Here is a 17608-nt window from a genome sequence, read left to right on the forward strand (position 1 = left end):
CATAGAGGAACCAGTTTAATTAAGTGACAGTCTCATAACGATTCTTCATGTACTACTTTTTTTTAGAGGAAGGTATAGTTTAAGATTAAACCCATACCCTTGAGGCCACTAAACCCAAGTGACAACCGTTAGGTCATGATCACTGTAACTACAAGGTGTGTAACCTGTTGTTTTGTTTTGTTTTTTTGAGACAGAGTCTCACTACTGTATAGTCCAGGCTGGGCTTGAACTCACAATGTAGTCCAGGCTGGCCTCAAACTTGTGGCTGTCCCACTGCCTCATTCCCCCAAATGCTAGTATAAGCAGGGGCCATCAGGCCTGGCAAGATGCTTAACTCTTTCAAAACAACTGGGCAAGGGATAGCAAGGAATACCAAACCTAGGATCAATTCTAATTTTGACTAGACCTCATGAGTTCAATTCTCCAAACTGGAGAAAGTACAAAAACTTGAGGAATATGACAGTGTCAGTGTGTCTTGGTTACTAAAATCACATGAAACAGGATCATTTGCTGAGTTCTGTGTAAATACTCTACCTCTCTGTAGGACAGTACAAGGAGTCAGAGATAATATTACCCTTGCATTACATGTAAAATACAGTATTACATGTATTACATGTAAAATCAGCATTTTCCAAATGTATCCATTCTCCTGGGCTAGCCTCTGAGGGCAAAGAAATCACAAATTTTTCCTTTAAGGGAGCATCTTACAATTTCTTCCTAATTACTTCCAAGTATTTTTGTCTAAGTAATATTTATACAAGTTTTCTCTTGCCACCCTTAATAAGCTACAACTAGGGCTGGGGATTTAGCTCAGCGGCAAAAGCGCCTGCCTGGCAAGCGCAAGGTCGTGAGTTCGGTTCCCGGTACCGGAGAAAAACAAAAAAAAAAAAAAACAAAAAAAAAAAAAAAATAAATAAGCTACAACTAAATTTTTACAAAGTAGGGCAGTGAGGGGATTCTTACCCACCCTATTCTGAGGTTGCATAAATAGCTCAAATAAGACAATTCTTTAATAATTTAGATGTCGTTATTAATGCAGAAAGATAATGAAGAAAGCAAAATTTTCCTGGCAACTAAGAGTTCTCTTGCACATTAATGGAACTACTCTGCATTTACTACATGCTTCAATGTATCATAGAGGACTGTACTAGCAGCTTACTGTAATATATTAGCAGTTCACTGAAATGTAACTCTAATGGAAAACCAGTCAGATTCTAAATGGTTTGGAATGTTTATCACACCATAAAGGCGCTCTATCTTGGCTTATCAACAAAAACACCAAAAAAGAATGTAAAACCATCTGAAGCCATTATCTAGTGTTTAAATATGAGGATCTATAAAAATCAGGAATGAAATTAGCAAGATATCTCTATAAGAAGGAGTTTGTTTTATCATGCCCATCTTCAGAGATATAACAGCTTCTCTCTCTCCCCCCTCCTTGACTCATAATCTGTCTAATGTTTGGCTCTCTCTGAAATCATTAAAGACATGTAGGTATTACGATGATGGAGGTCACAGATAGTATTAAACAGTTCTGACAATACTTCAGATGCTTCTCTGTCCAAAGAAGCAAGAAAAAAAGAAGAAAGTCACGGTAGGCTTCCTCCTCTTCTATATGCTAAAAAAATCCAAAAGAAGAATGACATATCAAAAATTAATCTCATGAACTACTCAGGAGGCTAAGCAGAAGGACTGCAAGTTCCAGGCCAGCAAGAGCAATTTAATGAGACCTTGTCTCAGAATAGAAAATTTTAAAACTATAAAGAGCAGTGGCAGAAGCGTGGGGAGGTCGCTTTAGTTCTAGTTCTGTGGTAGAGCACTTGCCTCACACATTCCTAAGACCTTAGGTTCAACAGTATCAAAAATCATCACCATCCCCACAGTCTGATGGCGATATGGCACACATCCATGTGGAACTACCTACCCTGCTCTGTTCACTTCTTACTCTGAGTAGTCAAAAGACACAACCTGAAGTAAACCTGCCGTGTAGAGCTGTTGTAGAAAAGTCCCTAAGTCTGACTGTTAGGTCAAAAGACTTCACTGGCCTGTCCTAACCAGAAGACTAATCAATGAAAAACTTATCTCCTACAGTTTGGTCAATAATCTGATCAATCTATTAGAGTAATTTTAAAATGTGGATGAGGTACAATAATTGCTACAAGTAAAACTGAGCCAGCCTTGGGGCTGCTCCATGTTCCAGCAGAGGATTCTGACTGCCTAAGCTGGACCTGCACTGGGCACTTTCCCTTCTGTGAGCTGGTGCGGATGGGCACCCTGCCCACACGCTCCACTCTTAATACAGTTCCACTTCCTGAGGCGATCCAAGAGCAGCCCGTCTTTGGTCACCCACTATTTAAGAGTCCTTATTTGTGGGAAGAAAGGGAAGGAAGAAATCAGGAGCTGATGACTGCTTTGTAGGAAACAGCTGCCAAGATAGGAAAACCTCTGCTAGTGAGAGGAAAAGGAGGAGGAAACCACACAACCAAGACCTCTCTTGTGGTCTTTGGCCAGGACAGAGCTCTTCATGAATAGACTTTATACACTAAAATTCAGTGTATTCTGAAGGTCTGAGAATGTGAAACACATTTGCAAAGCACACTGCAGCCGTAAGGCTTAGTATAAATTACTGTTTCTGATACCCAAACATTCTAGAATGTATACAACTGTGACTTCTTTATGCAAATAAAGCTTAAGTACAACAGTCTGCGCAATAAGTCCCAAAGAGTATCACATTTATTTTTCTCCCTCCACAACCTATACCCAACCACTTCCATATCAAATAGAATTATTTCCAGAAGTTCAAACTATAGAGCAATTTTGAAAACTAAGTCAAAAGATTTTACTGCTGTGACCCAAATTAAAAACAACTCCTCACTGTACAAATATTAATGAAAAGTGAAATACTTAGCAAACCACAAACAGCTAGGACTAGAATAATAAATAATCAAATATGCTGAAGCTAATCCCAAGAAAGCATCACCCCCTAAATCATGCTGGAGCCAAAAAGACACTCACAGACGCAGATGTAGCTAACAGACTGGTCCTGCTAGCTCTAAAAAGCAGCTCAACAGGAATATTGCACAAAGCAAACAAAAACAAGGAACACCACCCAAAAAAGTGGGCTTGCAATACAGAGAAAGGATTCCTTTGAAGGATTTCCCACATTAATAACTGACATGTATTCAGACTTTAGAAAACATTTTTTCCCAGAGCCTATGAGAGCTTAATATGGTGGAAGAGGCACCAGGAGAGGGAAGATACGTAACAATTCCTCTGTAAGTAACAACGGAAACTTTTCTTCTGTCAGTGACTAGGACCTTTAGAAATCCAAGTCACTTCTAAAATACAGCCTCCTATATGTGTTCCTTTTCTTCTCCTTCAAATAAGATTCAAACAATTTCATGCTGATCTTGTTTCTAGAAACCGCAAGCCACTGTCTACCAAACCTCTGCCACGATTTTTTTTAGATGTAAGTATCCTATTACTCTGTCATGTAAAAAGTCAATTAATGCATCGTTACTACTGAACCTTCTAAAGCTAAACGGTGACTTCCAGGAATACGCTTCAGCACTGTTTATCTCCCAACAGCCCCCAATGTTTTGTATGCTACTTACAATGTACAGTCAGCTACAGTCTTTCAGACAGTAACCTGCTTGTATTTATTAGCTGCAATAAATATCCTGTGCCTTAAACCGTCAGCAAAATTATTTAAAAGGAAAACACCACCAACCACTTTTCAGTCACATATTTTTTACCTTCTCAGGAAATCACATGGAGTCAGATGATATGATGTTTATTTAGCAAACATAGAAAGAAAAAAACCTTTTTGTTGACAATTATCAATGATATAAGGGGTTATTTAACATCAATTCTAATTTGAGGAAAAGAAAACTTTAAAATTTTAAAATTTTAAAACTAATTAACTCAGATTGATATGTTATTAAGAAAAAAGTCACCACAGATTCATATTTAAAGCACTGTCTCTGGCTTCTAATCATGGACACTAAACCACTGTGAACAATGGATTTGAAGCCCAAAACAACGACAGGAACCAAAGGCAGGAGAGAAAAGGAAAAGCTTTCTAAGCAAGAGAGCCACCAAAGTCACCCGTCCTTGTCATAGGCACTAATGCTACATAAAATGAAACATGAATGCTGTGAGTGAGCCTGAAATTCTATGCATGAAATCTACGTCAATTCTACTTGAAAACTAAAGAGAGCTTTACAAAATGAGTCTGATTTTATTTGCACTATAAAACTATAACCACTGTGGGATAAAATTTATTATTAAAAAAGGCTGTTTTTCTATATTTTACTGAAGCAAACACAAAAAAAGCATACTTTAGGCCCACACTTCCCCCTACAAATACTTAGAAAATGAAAAATAACTTAGTTTAATATCAACTTAGCAGAAACTTACTAATCACTTTTCAGAAATATTTTTTGTGTGATTCTCACAGGCTGGAATTTCTTCCTCACATTAACATCCGAGAAAACGTCGACACCTCTGGGAATTTTCCTTCAGAAAGTCGGCTAAGTAAATCCTGGTTACTACTCACCAGAAAGGCTTTCTTTTAGTGCCAGACATTTCCTGGGTGTTGAATTTCTATTCTTGCCTTCACAAGGATAGCAGCTTGAAATGCTGACAGATTCTAAAACCACGTGGCCAACCCTCAGCCTGCCCCACTCCCTCTGGGTCTTCAGACACTGGTATCAAGACACTGGCATCAAGTTTAAAGTATTTTAATTGAACTATTTATGTTCAAATCCCCTTAATATTCATTATGGGTCTTACCCTTCCCGAAATTTCTTCCTTGTGAGGAATGCATTCTCCTATGAGGAGTCCAGGAATGCTCCTGGTAAATTACATCTGCTACTTGCCCTAATATCGAGGAGTTGTGCTGAGCATGCAAAAGCAGCCTGTAGCTGTGGACACTGGAGGTACAGTCCCGGGCCACTTGCCGATCTCGTCATTAAGATCCACCCAGTCAAAACAATAAAATTAAAAAGATGTCATTTTCAAACCAACATAAAGGACATTTAGGAATCCATGAAACTTGCAATTGAAGTTTCAAAAGAAAAAAAAAGAGCTTTATTCCCAGTCCAAAATACTGTTATGCATTAGTATGGAAGGCTGGTGGATCACCTAATCAACTTTCATACCCTCCTATAAAAATAGCAATATGTTTTGATTTGCCATTAGAAAAGCTTACAGCATACTGACAACACAGTAGTGCCCTCCCCATTTGGAGGAAAGGAAAAGCTATTTTTGAATGGCAGGCCTCTTCAAATGTAAAAGACATACTATATTTCCTCTCAGCTTTATAATAGTCTAGAATTCTCATGCATGTTTTTAATAGCTGAATACACATTTCTGGTACTATGATCAGAAATATTCCCAAGTGCCTCCTGCATGTGAAATACAGTGATAGACACACATCACTAATCTTTATACAAAGGTAAGATCAATATTACAAAGAGAAATCTGAGGCTTCTGTACAGGAAATAGACTGAAATTACTTAGCTAAGTAGGTGGCAGAGCTCAGATTCCAATCAAGGCTGATTAGAAGACCATGTTTCTACTATTCACCTATTAAAAAGCAAATATTTAGTGAGCACCTATTATTGGCTGTGTACTGAAGAATAAAAGATCTTGAGAAATATATATTTTCTGTTTTATTTTAAAATGAAAAACATGTACACCATTTACCGAGCATATGCAAGACACTGGGTTGAACCCAGCCTGGGAATGGTGGTTGGCTGAAGGAGGAATTTCAACTTGTTCAAGGGCAATATGAAAATAGTAGCACTGAAATACTAGCAGACATACTACAGTAATCTGAGATTTAGTCAGCTCACATATTTCTCACTCTGCTTTCCTGGGAACAGAGACAAAAGTCAAGATGGTAGTAAGGACTAGAAGGTTCTAAACCTGCTCTGGGTTCAGCAGCTACTAAGCTATTATGTTTCATACCAGCCCATGTTTTAAAATCACTACTGCCACTAATTAGTACATCAGACAAATTTACTTTATATGTTTTATTTTTTTCCTTTACAATAAAAAATGGAAATAGAAAAGTCATTTTGGGATTACAAAAGTGATAAAATACTAAAAGAATAATGAGTTGATTTTAAAAATGTTTACATGTGCAAAACTAACCTCCCTTAGGTAATGATGGCTACATATTAATTTAATTTTTAGTATTTCCAGTTGAGCTACCATAATTTTGCTCATTTATATTGCTATGTAAAGTACTAAGAATTATGTTATATATTAACAAATTATTCTAGACTAATAAATTTTATAAACAAACTACTTAAGAAGGTGCTTGTAAATTAGAAAAATAAAAATAAATATATTCTCCAAGATAACTAGCAATGCATCTTAAGAGTTATGCAAGGAAGCTAAGTGTGGTGACACAAGTCTGTAATCCCAGCACTCCATATGCCAAAGCAGGAGGATCACCATGAGTTCAAGGTTAGTCTGGACTACACAGGGAGTTCAGGATCAACCTGAACTACATGGTGAGACCTAGTCTCAAAAAAACTACTGTGAAGATTATACACAGCGTACTAACCATTGTTACTCCCTTACAATCTTGTTTTGAAATTTTAAACCACTGTTTTTATTGGGTCTCTTTTCTTTTAAAAAAAAAAAAAGTTGACATCTATTGAAATTGTGGACTAATTGTTTAGGCAAACATAGAAGAAAAATTCAATGTGGCTTGGAAGATACACTGTTATATCTGGCTCACTGCTCTGGACTCTGTTCATAAATCACTGTTACTAGCCATTCCCTGAATCAATATTCAAATTCCCTCTTGGTCTATATATATTACCACTAAATGAAATAATAATGATCCAGGATCTGTTGTATATTAGATCATCAATATCACCATCAGAGGTTTCTCAGAGGTAATGAGGTAATGTAAAATACGTCAAATGATTTTTAAAATAAATATGAAAAATTAAGTATAAAGAGTATACTGCAAGGAACAGGAAAATTTTGTCAAGCATACAGCAGATTGGCTTTTGTAATCAATAAACAATACAATTCATTTGCAAACTATAAAGACTATACAGTGTTTTCTAAACTTGCCTTCTTTTAAAGTAAAGCAGGTCATATTAGTAGTATAACTGCATGTATCTCAGTTCAAGTCAATAAATATCTAGTGAGTGCCTCTGAGATACTTTTAATATTGGGTGCTGAAATCAGTGTTATTTTTTAACTTTATGTATTAATTGGGCCTGTGTTTAGCTCTAAAGGGATTCTAAAAAAAGATTAAGATATGGCTGCCTGCTATAAGGAGTTAATGATCTTCTAAGGATAATTAAATATACTAGATGATGATCAAGATAAAACATATGCACTAAATAATAATCACTAATTCCCAAATTATAAAATGGTAATGAGTTTATTTTGTGTCAAAATAATGAGAAAGTAACAGCAGTTTCTGGATCTGTACATCATTGAGATGTGTATTCAGATCAACCAATCAGTGTCATCTTCCTGAAGACTTTAAGGGTGGGATCAAGAGCACACTTAACCCCCACCTCTGAGGGTCGGGACTCTTCACAGCATCCCAGTGCTCAAGGTCAGCAACTACATACTCAGGTGGAAATAGACAACAGATCTAGGATGCCAATGTCATTGTCCCTATTTCCCCCAGAATAAAATTACAGGACTGACTGCACTTTTAAGTAATTTTAAGCAAAATTCTTATGTTTAAAACATGTTTCTTTATATCTTGGCAACTGTTCTAATCCCTATTTTAAAATTACATCTGAAATAGCCATTTTAAAAAATTATTTTTGAAACCCATTCATATTGTTATGTTAGCAGCCATAATACAGTAATCTGAGACTTAGTTAGCTCACATATTTCTCACTCTGCCTCCCTGGGCAAAAATACTAGAGACAAAAATCAAGAAGGCAGCAGGGACTAGAAGTTTCTAAACCTGCTCTGGGTTCAGCAGCTATTAAGCCATTACCAATATGTTTCATACCATTTATATCTGTATGTATAAGTGAAACTCAAAATAAATGGATTTTTTAGTCATAAAGAAAACTGAATATATCAATTATTTCTAAATAATTTAGTTAACAGTATTAAAGACAAATTTACAGTCTAAGTAAGCAGAAGAGTTCCTTTGTCTTCCAATATCAAGCTAAGATTCTGTATGGTTAGAATGCCTGATTCCTCTAAAATATATTAGGAAATTAAGATGGAAAAGAAAGAGAAGTATGAACATACTATTAAGAAATAATGACTAATGGAGTCATTTTGCATGGTTAACATTATCAAAAAATTAAAAACAAAAACCAAAATTTTAGTTTATTAAAAATCAAAACATCAAGTTTTATGTCTTAGTACTTTTTAATATTCAAGCTGAGTGCCGGCCTGTGGTTTTTATAACACGGATGTTTCAACTTTAAAATATAATTTTATAACCACTATTAAAATTCCAAAGAACACTAAAGTAGTAATAAAAGCAGTATTTAATAAGAAGAAACATAGTTTACTAAAAACTTGGCTAGAAGTTAAAGTCCTTGCCAAGTCCATTCATCTGATAGATGACTTCCATGTATCTGTAATTTTTAAATGATCTTTCAAACTGTTTTAACTCAAAAACCTTCAAGGAAGAAGTATCACTGTTGCCACTCCACATATAAAGAAACTACTTAAAAAGAATCAATGATAGCTAGTAATTCTATAAATCTCTTAAGCTTACAATTATCAACTGTATTCTATTAAATTTGCAAAGACTGGAATCAACCTACAGCCTCTGTCACAACTACCCCCTTATGGTGAAAGGTACCACAGACGATGCTAAAGGAATGACAATGGCTGCGTGCCAACAAAACTTCACAAATCATCTGGCTGTCACTGCCACAGACGAACAAGTACAAGACTCAGGTAGCTGGATGCAGACAGGTGATAAACTGGTCACTTAGGCTATTATCTTAGGAAATTAATTTTAATGTTAATGGAAGGGAAAGTCAATCATGATGGAATGAAGAAAGTAAAACCAAGCGGCACTACACTGACCAAAACAAATTCATGTTAAAGTATGTATCAGAGTCACAGGGATAGCGTACAGTATTTGCAGGGAAATTCCAGAAAAGAGAACAAAGGACATTACCACAGTCATTTATCTTGCTCTTTTGTTTGATGTTGTGAGAAAATATAAAACCAATCAAAACAGTAAGTAATGGGAGATTGAAAAGTAATGAGGTTTGGATAAGAGCCTGAGGTATTCCATCATTAGTAGGGTGGTTTCGAATCGTTGCTGGTAAAAGTGGCTTCCACCCCCTAAATTTCTCTCACCCTTGCAACTCACCCGGTATGAAGTAGTGGCTATCTCCCAGGTCCAAATTTGTATTCAGGAAATTGCTAAATTCTAATTTACTGACTTTCTTCTAAAAGCTCAAAATTCTACGGGGCTGACATCACTAATCTTATTCCAAGTAATTACGAACTCACAATGTAGTAGATGCACCTATCTCTTCCGGAAAAAAGTATTTTTAAAGCTGGCCAATCCCCTATATCCAGACTCCCCTCCATCAAAATAAGTTTATTAAATAGCACTATTGCAGCAAATAGTTTTATTTTCTGCCAATGTAATGCTTCTTAAAATTCACCAAACTCTAACACACTATTTATAAGAATAACATTTTAAGCTACAATTAACAGGCATTACATTAAAATAAATAAAGGCTACACTGTCACTATTACGCATTTAAGACAAAACAGGAGGTAACAAATTTTTAATAAAAGTATTACATTATGGTACTAATAACCTAGGTGTTTTACTGGAAGTGAAGTGGATTACCGTAAATGAAATTTTAAAATGTCTTTTCCATTTTGCAGATAACACAAAATGACTTTTTTTCATGTCTCTAGCGATAAGGATAAATTTGCCACACATTTCAATGGGCCCTTCACCCTTCCCACCCTGGCTCATGAATTAATAATTCAGTGACATTAATACAAGAAGATAAATGATAAAAAGGTTAAGGCGCATGGGCCAACCATACATACATACTTCTTTTAGCACAGTTAATACTTCTCTGCCAATTATAGCTAAAACTTTTTCACAGTTTTCAATAGTGTTTTTACAATCTAAGTAGCAGCTCAGGCACACACAATTTCCCACAATTCAGTCTTAATAAATCTCCTGCTGGCACCAAACAATCATTCTAGGGGATTAAAGTGCAACATCTGTTAACATTAATAATGTTTTATATACTCCTATGTATTAAAGAATCCTCCACTCCATTATTACTCTCCTGAAAAACCTTCTAGACCACTATACAGATTTAGCATGAATTATACATATATATTCTTCAATTTCTTACTATAACAAAGAAGTACATTAGTGCAAAATGGTAAAAGAAAAATCACATTACTCTGAAATACGTTAAAAGATTTTCTCTGAACCAAATTTACTTAAATGTAAATGGATATATACCCATAAAAATGAAAATAGCCCAATATCAAATCATTTTTAAAACTAAAAATCCTCTGGAGCACTATTCATCCTAAATTTGGGTAAAATAAGAGTTCTATTAATAAAAAAGGTACTTTACGCTACTATGTTACACATCTACTGCTGTATTCATCTTAATCACTTTGCTTTTCTTTTTTTCCCTCTACCTTAATCTCTTCCTCTCTAAATTTCTGCAAAGAATCTCATAGAGTGCCTCACCTTTCACTCAGCTGGTGAGCTTTTAAGTCTTCCTAATTTCACTCTCAACCCTTAAAATGTCTGAAAGTGGAACCGATCCTAGAAATCATTGCACATGTAGCCAAAGAAAACACCTGGGATTATGACTTGACAAAGGAAGATCTCAAAACTGCTGTTATTATTTTTCCCTTAAGTACATACATTATTATCTCACTATAATTTATCACAAGTTCATTTTTTAACAACAGAGAAATTGCAACTAGGGGCACATGAGAAGAGGACCATAAACTGAGTTTTACAACAGTGGCAAAAAGCAAAGCTGAAAACTAACCCAATAGCATGGAATTTAACCCCAATCTGCTCTAACTGGAAACTACCTAAACCAATACTCTGCTTGTCAAATTTATTTGCTCAATAATTCTCCGTATGCCTATCAAACTGACTTTTACTCAAGTTTCTTTTCCCACACAGTAAATGTTTCTCCCCACCTAAAAAAAAAAAAAAAAAAAAAACAATCTGTTCAAACTACATAGTTTTGAAACAACCTCTGCCATAAAGCCAACCAGAATGGGTTAAACTGGGAGAATTTCTCCTTCCACAGTTACTTGGGGCCAATCCGTGTTTTTTTTCCATGACAGCAGCTGTCCGATTAATAATTGCTTATCTTAAACTAAACCTTTGAACTATTTTTTAAATCTCTTTTGTCAAAATTTTCGATGTTTATGTCCTTTTAATGAAAGTCTCTTCAAATCAAGGCGCAAGAATCTCCTGGATACAGACTTTGTCCCAGGCACTGAGGCTGGTACTGCAGACAATAGAAGGATGCAGAAGATAAGGAAGTAGGATAAGTACACAAATAACTTTACAAATTATTTTAGGGTAATTAAGAGGGCAAGTGCTCCCTGCAGACCATGGCTTTTGTTCTTTGCTTTAACTGTGATCTCAATGAGTGGTGTAATATCCTGATGATTAATATATTGACTCTACAATAAACTAACAGTCTGGAAAATGTTATAATTTTTTAACTGATTTCTCTTTCATCTAATATAGTTGCATGTGATGTGAGAATGACCATGCTTTATTTCCCGTGTTTGCTGAAATACTACAGCATTTCGATTGTATATTCTCAGACCCCAGGAGGCTCACCCTTACTTTGGTACCATTCTTGAAATACTTATGCTATCACCTGGACCTGAAATCTTGCTGCACTTGTCCCTTGGCTGAAGTATTTCTTTTGCTAAGACTCAGTTTATACCCATCCCTTGACTGTCTCTGCCTGGTTCCTTCCTTAAACCTCCACCACATTACTCTATCCACAGCACAATGTGCTTTTTATTATTATCAAAAAAGGATCTGAAATCACTTTCAAAAGATCACGAGCTAATTTTAAACAGAATCCACTGCTTTCACATCTATAACCTCAAGGAGCACCAAGTATCTTTCATAAAGAGCTATCAATAAATAGTTTAGATGGTGGGGATGGAGGAAGGATGGGATGGGAGGAAAAGGGGTAGAAAGAAAAGAAGAGAAGTAATGGGAAAAGAAAGTAAGTGGGAAGTAATGTCATAAGAAAAGTAGTGAGGACAAGGAAAAGTCGACATAATTCAGAAAAATTTTTTGAAACTCAAAACAAACCTACAGTAATGTCCTAGGAAAGAAATCTTGAAGGATTTTCTCTAAGCAGCACTATTTTTTAATTAACTAAATATTGGTGAGTATGGATTTATAAGACAATTAATATTTTGCCAGGAGGTTTAATTTGTCATTGTTTGGAATAAAATACATTATAATTTCCATCATTAAGAGGAGTCAAATAAATCCCTCAAGAAGTTATAAAAACCACTTGGCTCTCACTCTAAGTGAAGACACAGAAAGATCAGAATTATTGGAAAAATAAAACCTGTAATTCAGGCACACACTCCAGCTGAATGCCCCTGTGGTGAAACTTTTCCTTAAAATACGTGGAAATCTAACAGTATCTATAAAAACAATTTATAAGATACATAGTTTAAAACTTTGTACAGTATCACAAAATGTGGAATTATGTACTACTACATAATAAAGCATTATACAATATGCAAGACCGTCTTTTATTACAAAGTACTGTATTATAAAATGTGAAACTATATGAAACTACAGTAAATGAACCTGATAATTTTGCCTTTTAGATAAAATAAAAAATTGTATGAATGAACCAGTTAGACATTTATTTTCATAGTATGTTGGACATTTATATCATTTTTTCTTGTAAAACTTTCTGACAAAGTGGGTTTCCAAATCTACATATTTTCCTGTTAATATTTAATGAAAAAAATCCTGTTTCTATGAATTAAATGCCTCTTTGCAGTGAAAACTTAAGAGTGACATGCGTACCTTTACCTCCTTTCAGAACAATGAAAAAATTATAATTAGAACATCTGATACTGTCTACAGCACATAGCACACTGTAAATTATTTCTTTTTAATATTTACTCTAGGAGGCTACTGAAAAAATCATGGCCACTTTGAAATCTGAACTTCCCACTGTTCATGAGACCAGCAAGTGCAACCTATTCAACTTAAATATGTAAATTAACCAGTATTGACAATAAATCTAAGCAACTCAGTTGCAAAAGTATCATCTGAATATTAACTATGAAACTTCACAGGTTTTAATAGTTGGGCAGTGTTAATGGCATAATATACGTGTCTGTCCTAACTTGGTAAGATGTACTTCACGCATAACACTTGTCAAACTAAATACAAAAAACTGCCCTGGCGTTTCACTAAATTAAAATCATGAAACCCTACAGCTTGAAAGTACAAATTTAGATTTTATTAATACTTTAAATCAAACCACAGTTAGTATTCAGTTTCATATAATATAATTTATAGGAGTCTTCTGCTGCGAATGCAAGAACACAATGAGATTTTAATCAGATTTTAATATAAGACATTTTGGAAGGCAGACAACTACCCTTCCCCCCAAAACGCTATCACTTCACAATTAAAAGATAAAGATAATCCACCTGCGCTATGTAATTACTCAATGAAGAAAGGAACTGCACAAGAATGGCTCCTTGTATACGAGAAAATGTCTCTGGTGCTAATCATTTGGGCCACCTGTGCTACAAGGCTATATAAAATATTAAATGCTATTGTTTCACAGGTTGCTAAGTGACTAGATGGTTACACTGTTTGATAATAGCTCAACCACAGATTTATTAAACTGTTGTCAAAACTTTACATATTGTCTCATAAACATTAAATGTCACTTTTGATTTGTATTATCCGCATTTTATAGTTTCCTTAACTAAATAAAATTCACACTACAGTAGAAAGAAGAACATTTAGCTAACTTCCCTTTATTTCCGGCTGATTACCTTCTGCATATCTATGTCTTCGGCATGACAGGTCCTTTCAGAATCCAGGAGAGGCAAGCCTTCATACCAGGGCACAGCTCTGATCAATACCCTCTACTGACTTTCCTTTTAAAGCTGCCAAAACATGGGAGGATCCTAATGCTTGAGATGATGTAGGGGCAGGGATATTGGAGCTGTGACTGCAGGTCTGAGATAAGATGAAGAAGAAAAAAAAATCCTACTTACATATTTTCAGCATAGCAAGTCAGGGATCAGATTACAAAAGTGCAATGAGGAGAAATGATTAATCGTTTTACTTAATTGCACCATAAAGTACTGATACTTTTGGGTGAACAGGTAGATATCAATACTTCCCGTTTTCAGTATCAAACATCAATTTTGATAAAAGCTAGTCAGGTAAAGCACTGACCTGTCATCTAAGAAAGGTAGCAACAGTAGTAAGTCCTAATAATAATAGCACTAGTAATAATGACAACCTTCGTAAGAACTGAGAAAAAAAATCTTCCAAACAAAAATGACACAAAAAAGAAGAAAATAAACATTATGTGAAAAATGAAAACGCATGCCTAAAAAGACACAGGTCACTGAAATAGTATTGTGGTGCTTTTATTGCAATTATTGTCATTCCTATACCTGTGAGAAGAATCTATAATTTGCTAGGTTCTGAAATCTTTACTGTCATCAATAACAATGACTTATACAAAGATGCACTGAGGGCTAGGGAAATAGTTCAGTGGTAGAGCGCATGCTCGTGAGCACCTGGGAGGCCCTGGGTTCAATAATCAGGTTCAATGCTGAGCGCCACAAACAAAGAAAGTATAGGGTGGAGGTGTGACAGAGCACCAGCACAACCAAAAGAGGTATTAAAATAAAATGAAGATGTACTGAGAACATACTCATCACAGACAGCTAAGTGCTGGAGGGTGCTTTGAGGTTACTTTTCAGACACAGGGACATAATTAGTATGTTTCAAAGGATCAGCTCTGAAACCTAAAACCTATATTGCTGGATATAAGGAGCCGAATCACTACTGAGTGAACGATGCTTTGTTCTTACATGGAACGAGATGCACCAGGGCACCAATGTACCAATAAGATCAATACTGTATATAATAGAAGTTCTTGATAACAAAATAAAAAGCCTTGGTAAAGCTAAATTACAATGAATTTAAAACAAATACCTTTGAGGGCACAGATACTCCTGAAAAGAGAAGGCTGGTCTGTAAGGAAACCTAAGAATATCAAATTAGCTGCTTACAGAGCTTTTAAAAATAGTATTTAAAATGGCCCTGAACACTGAAGACGATCTCAACAAGAACACTGTAACAAAGATATTCTTCAATGAAGAGTTCTTTCTAACTAGATTACAACAGCTGACTTTTGGTCTTGATCACCTAGTAGCGACCTCATATAAAATAGAAATAAGCCAGTGGTAGAGTAAGCTAGTGGCTTATTCTAAGCCATATAGAATAAAACATACACTACAAGTTTCACTTCAGGTCAGCATGTAGAAAAAGCAAGTATCATGTAAATGTATGTGAGTTCATACTCAAAAATATTTCTAGATAACTATAAAAAAGCAAAATTTTACTTTTTACAAATACAAAATTAAAATATACATGGTATTCTTCAGACAACTGCATGCACCTCAAAATATCAGGAAAATGGCCTCATATCTTCTCCCTTGCTCCCAAACAGGCTAAAGAATAAGGACCCGGCTAGAACCTTGGTTCTAGACACTGGTTCCTAGGTCTTGCTCCCTGTCAAACTCCATCCCACTGAAAACTTCTTTCCCTGTCTATTGTCACTGCCTCTCTGAGGACTGTCACTCACACCTTCTAATTAGGTTTTCGTTTCTTCCACTATTCCACCCTCACAAGTTCATTGGCTGTACAACTTAGCTATTATATGTAACATGAGTTAAATATTTTCTTTCAAAAATATGGAGTGGGGCATGGTGGCGCATACCTATAATCCAAGCTGCAGGAGGATTGCTGTCAGTAATGAGGCCAGCCTGGACTATACAGTGAGTTTAAGGCAAGTCTGAACTATCTAGGGAGACCCTGTCTCCCCCACAAAAAAAACAACTAAACAAAAGAAAATGTCAACAGTTTTTCCTGGCCTACACCACTGTCACAAAGCAGCCTCTTTATAAAGCGGTCCTAAACTAACACTACAGTTCCATCTGCTACAATCCTGTACAATTCAGACTATCCATAACGTGCCATGTCTCTCTTCTCTTTTCCCAAGGTTTTACTTTTACCTCTGAACTTTTTCTCTCTCTCTTCAGATCGGCTTAAAATGGGGTGTCATTTTAAATTCACTCCACCTAGCCTGTATTCCCACAGTCTTTCCCTCTGCACTTCATGCTGGCATGTCATGAGTGAGCCTCAGATTACAATTATCTGTGTAATATCCATGTCTTTCATGAACCTAATGCATACAATCCACATGTGATAGTACTCTGTCCAATGGCTGCAGACTTAAAACAAACAGCATGAAAGTTCAGAAATTAATGGTAAACTAAGTAAAATGTGCTTATTGGAAAATTGTTCTTAGAAAGAACAAAACAATCAACATTTAAAAAAATACAGACTTTATTGCTCTGGTAATTTTGACAAACTCAATACTGAAGTTCTGTCAATTTTTTGAAACCACATATGTCGCCACAATAAGCCCTGGGGCATTGCAGGAAACCAAAACTCACATTTTGAAAGTAAAATCCAAGACACCAGAAATACCATGCATTACACTACTACCACGCATTATACTGAAGTAAATGCAGGCCATCACCTGTCATTTATGGGCATGCAACGTCACTAGAAACAGTCGCTCTGAACTACAAAAACATACCAAATTTTGACAAATTTCAAACAGATATGAAACACCAAATCATTAACATATATGAAATACCAAATTTTTAACAGATAAGCAATACCAATTTTTTGAAAAGATAATTCTGGTAATAGAAAAAAGCTTTTTTTAAATGAAAGGATAATTTGGCTGTAATTTTTTTGAAGTGCTGGGTACTGGCCTAAATGAACTGTGCATAGTGGACGAGCACTCTACCACTGAGTTACATTCACCGATCCACAACTTATATTTAAGAGGGCTCTCCAAAGAAATTTTTTTATAAACCAAGAATTTCTTATTACCATACATCTTAATATAGTTGATCAAAACTCAGAGGGAGAGGTAGGAGGTTAATGGTAAAAATCCAATCATTCTGGCTTGGTAATACACTATCTTGCAGCCTGGAGAAATTGTACAGCATGTAAGAATGACAAGGCTACCAAATATTAATACTCATTAAGTTTGCTATTATCTTTACCATACCCTATAAATGAAGTTGGTTTAAAGTGTTTTAGTCAGATTAATATCCTCTTATATGTAAATTTATTCCTAAAATTGAAACATCTGGCTTACAGATGAGTATCTTATCAAATTAGATGTCTGTACTGTATTTTGTTTTTTTTTTTTTTTTTTTTTTTTTTGGTTTTTCTCCGGTACCGGGAACCGAACTCACGACCTTGCGCTTGCCAGGCAGGCGCTTTTGCCGC

General features: G+C 35.5%; 1 protein-coding gene across 11 annotated transcripts in view; it reads right to left on the reverse strand.

The window, feature by feature from the left end:
* The window catches only part of Adgrl2 (adhesion G protein-coupled receptor L2), a 273166-nt gene that overhangs the window by 151010 nt on the left and 104548 nt on the right, over positions 1-17608 (reverse strand). The gene's annotated exons all lie outside the window — the stretch shown is intronic.

The sequence above is a fragment of the Chinchilla lanigera genome, unplaced genomic scaffold (assembly GCF_000276665.1).
Source record: "Chinchilla lanigera isolate Chin_1 unplaced genomic scaffold, ChiLan1.0 scaffold00022, whole genome shotgun sequence".
Taxonomy (NCBI): domain Eukaryota; kingdom Metazoa; phylum Chordata; class Mammalia; order Rodentia; family Chinchillidae; genus Chinchilla; species Chinchilla lanigera.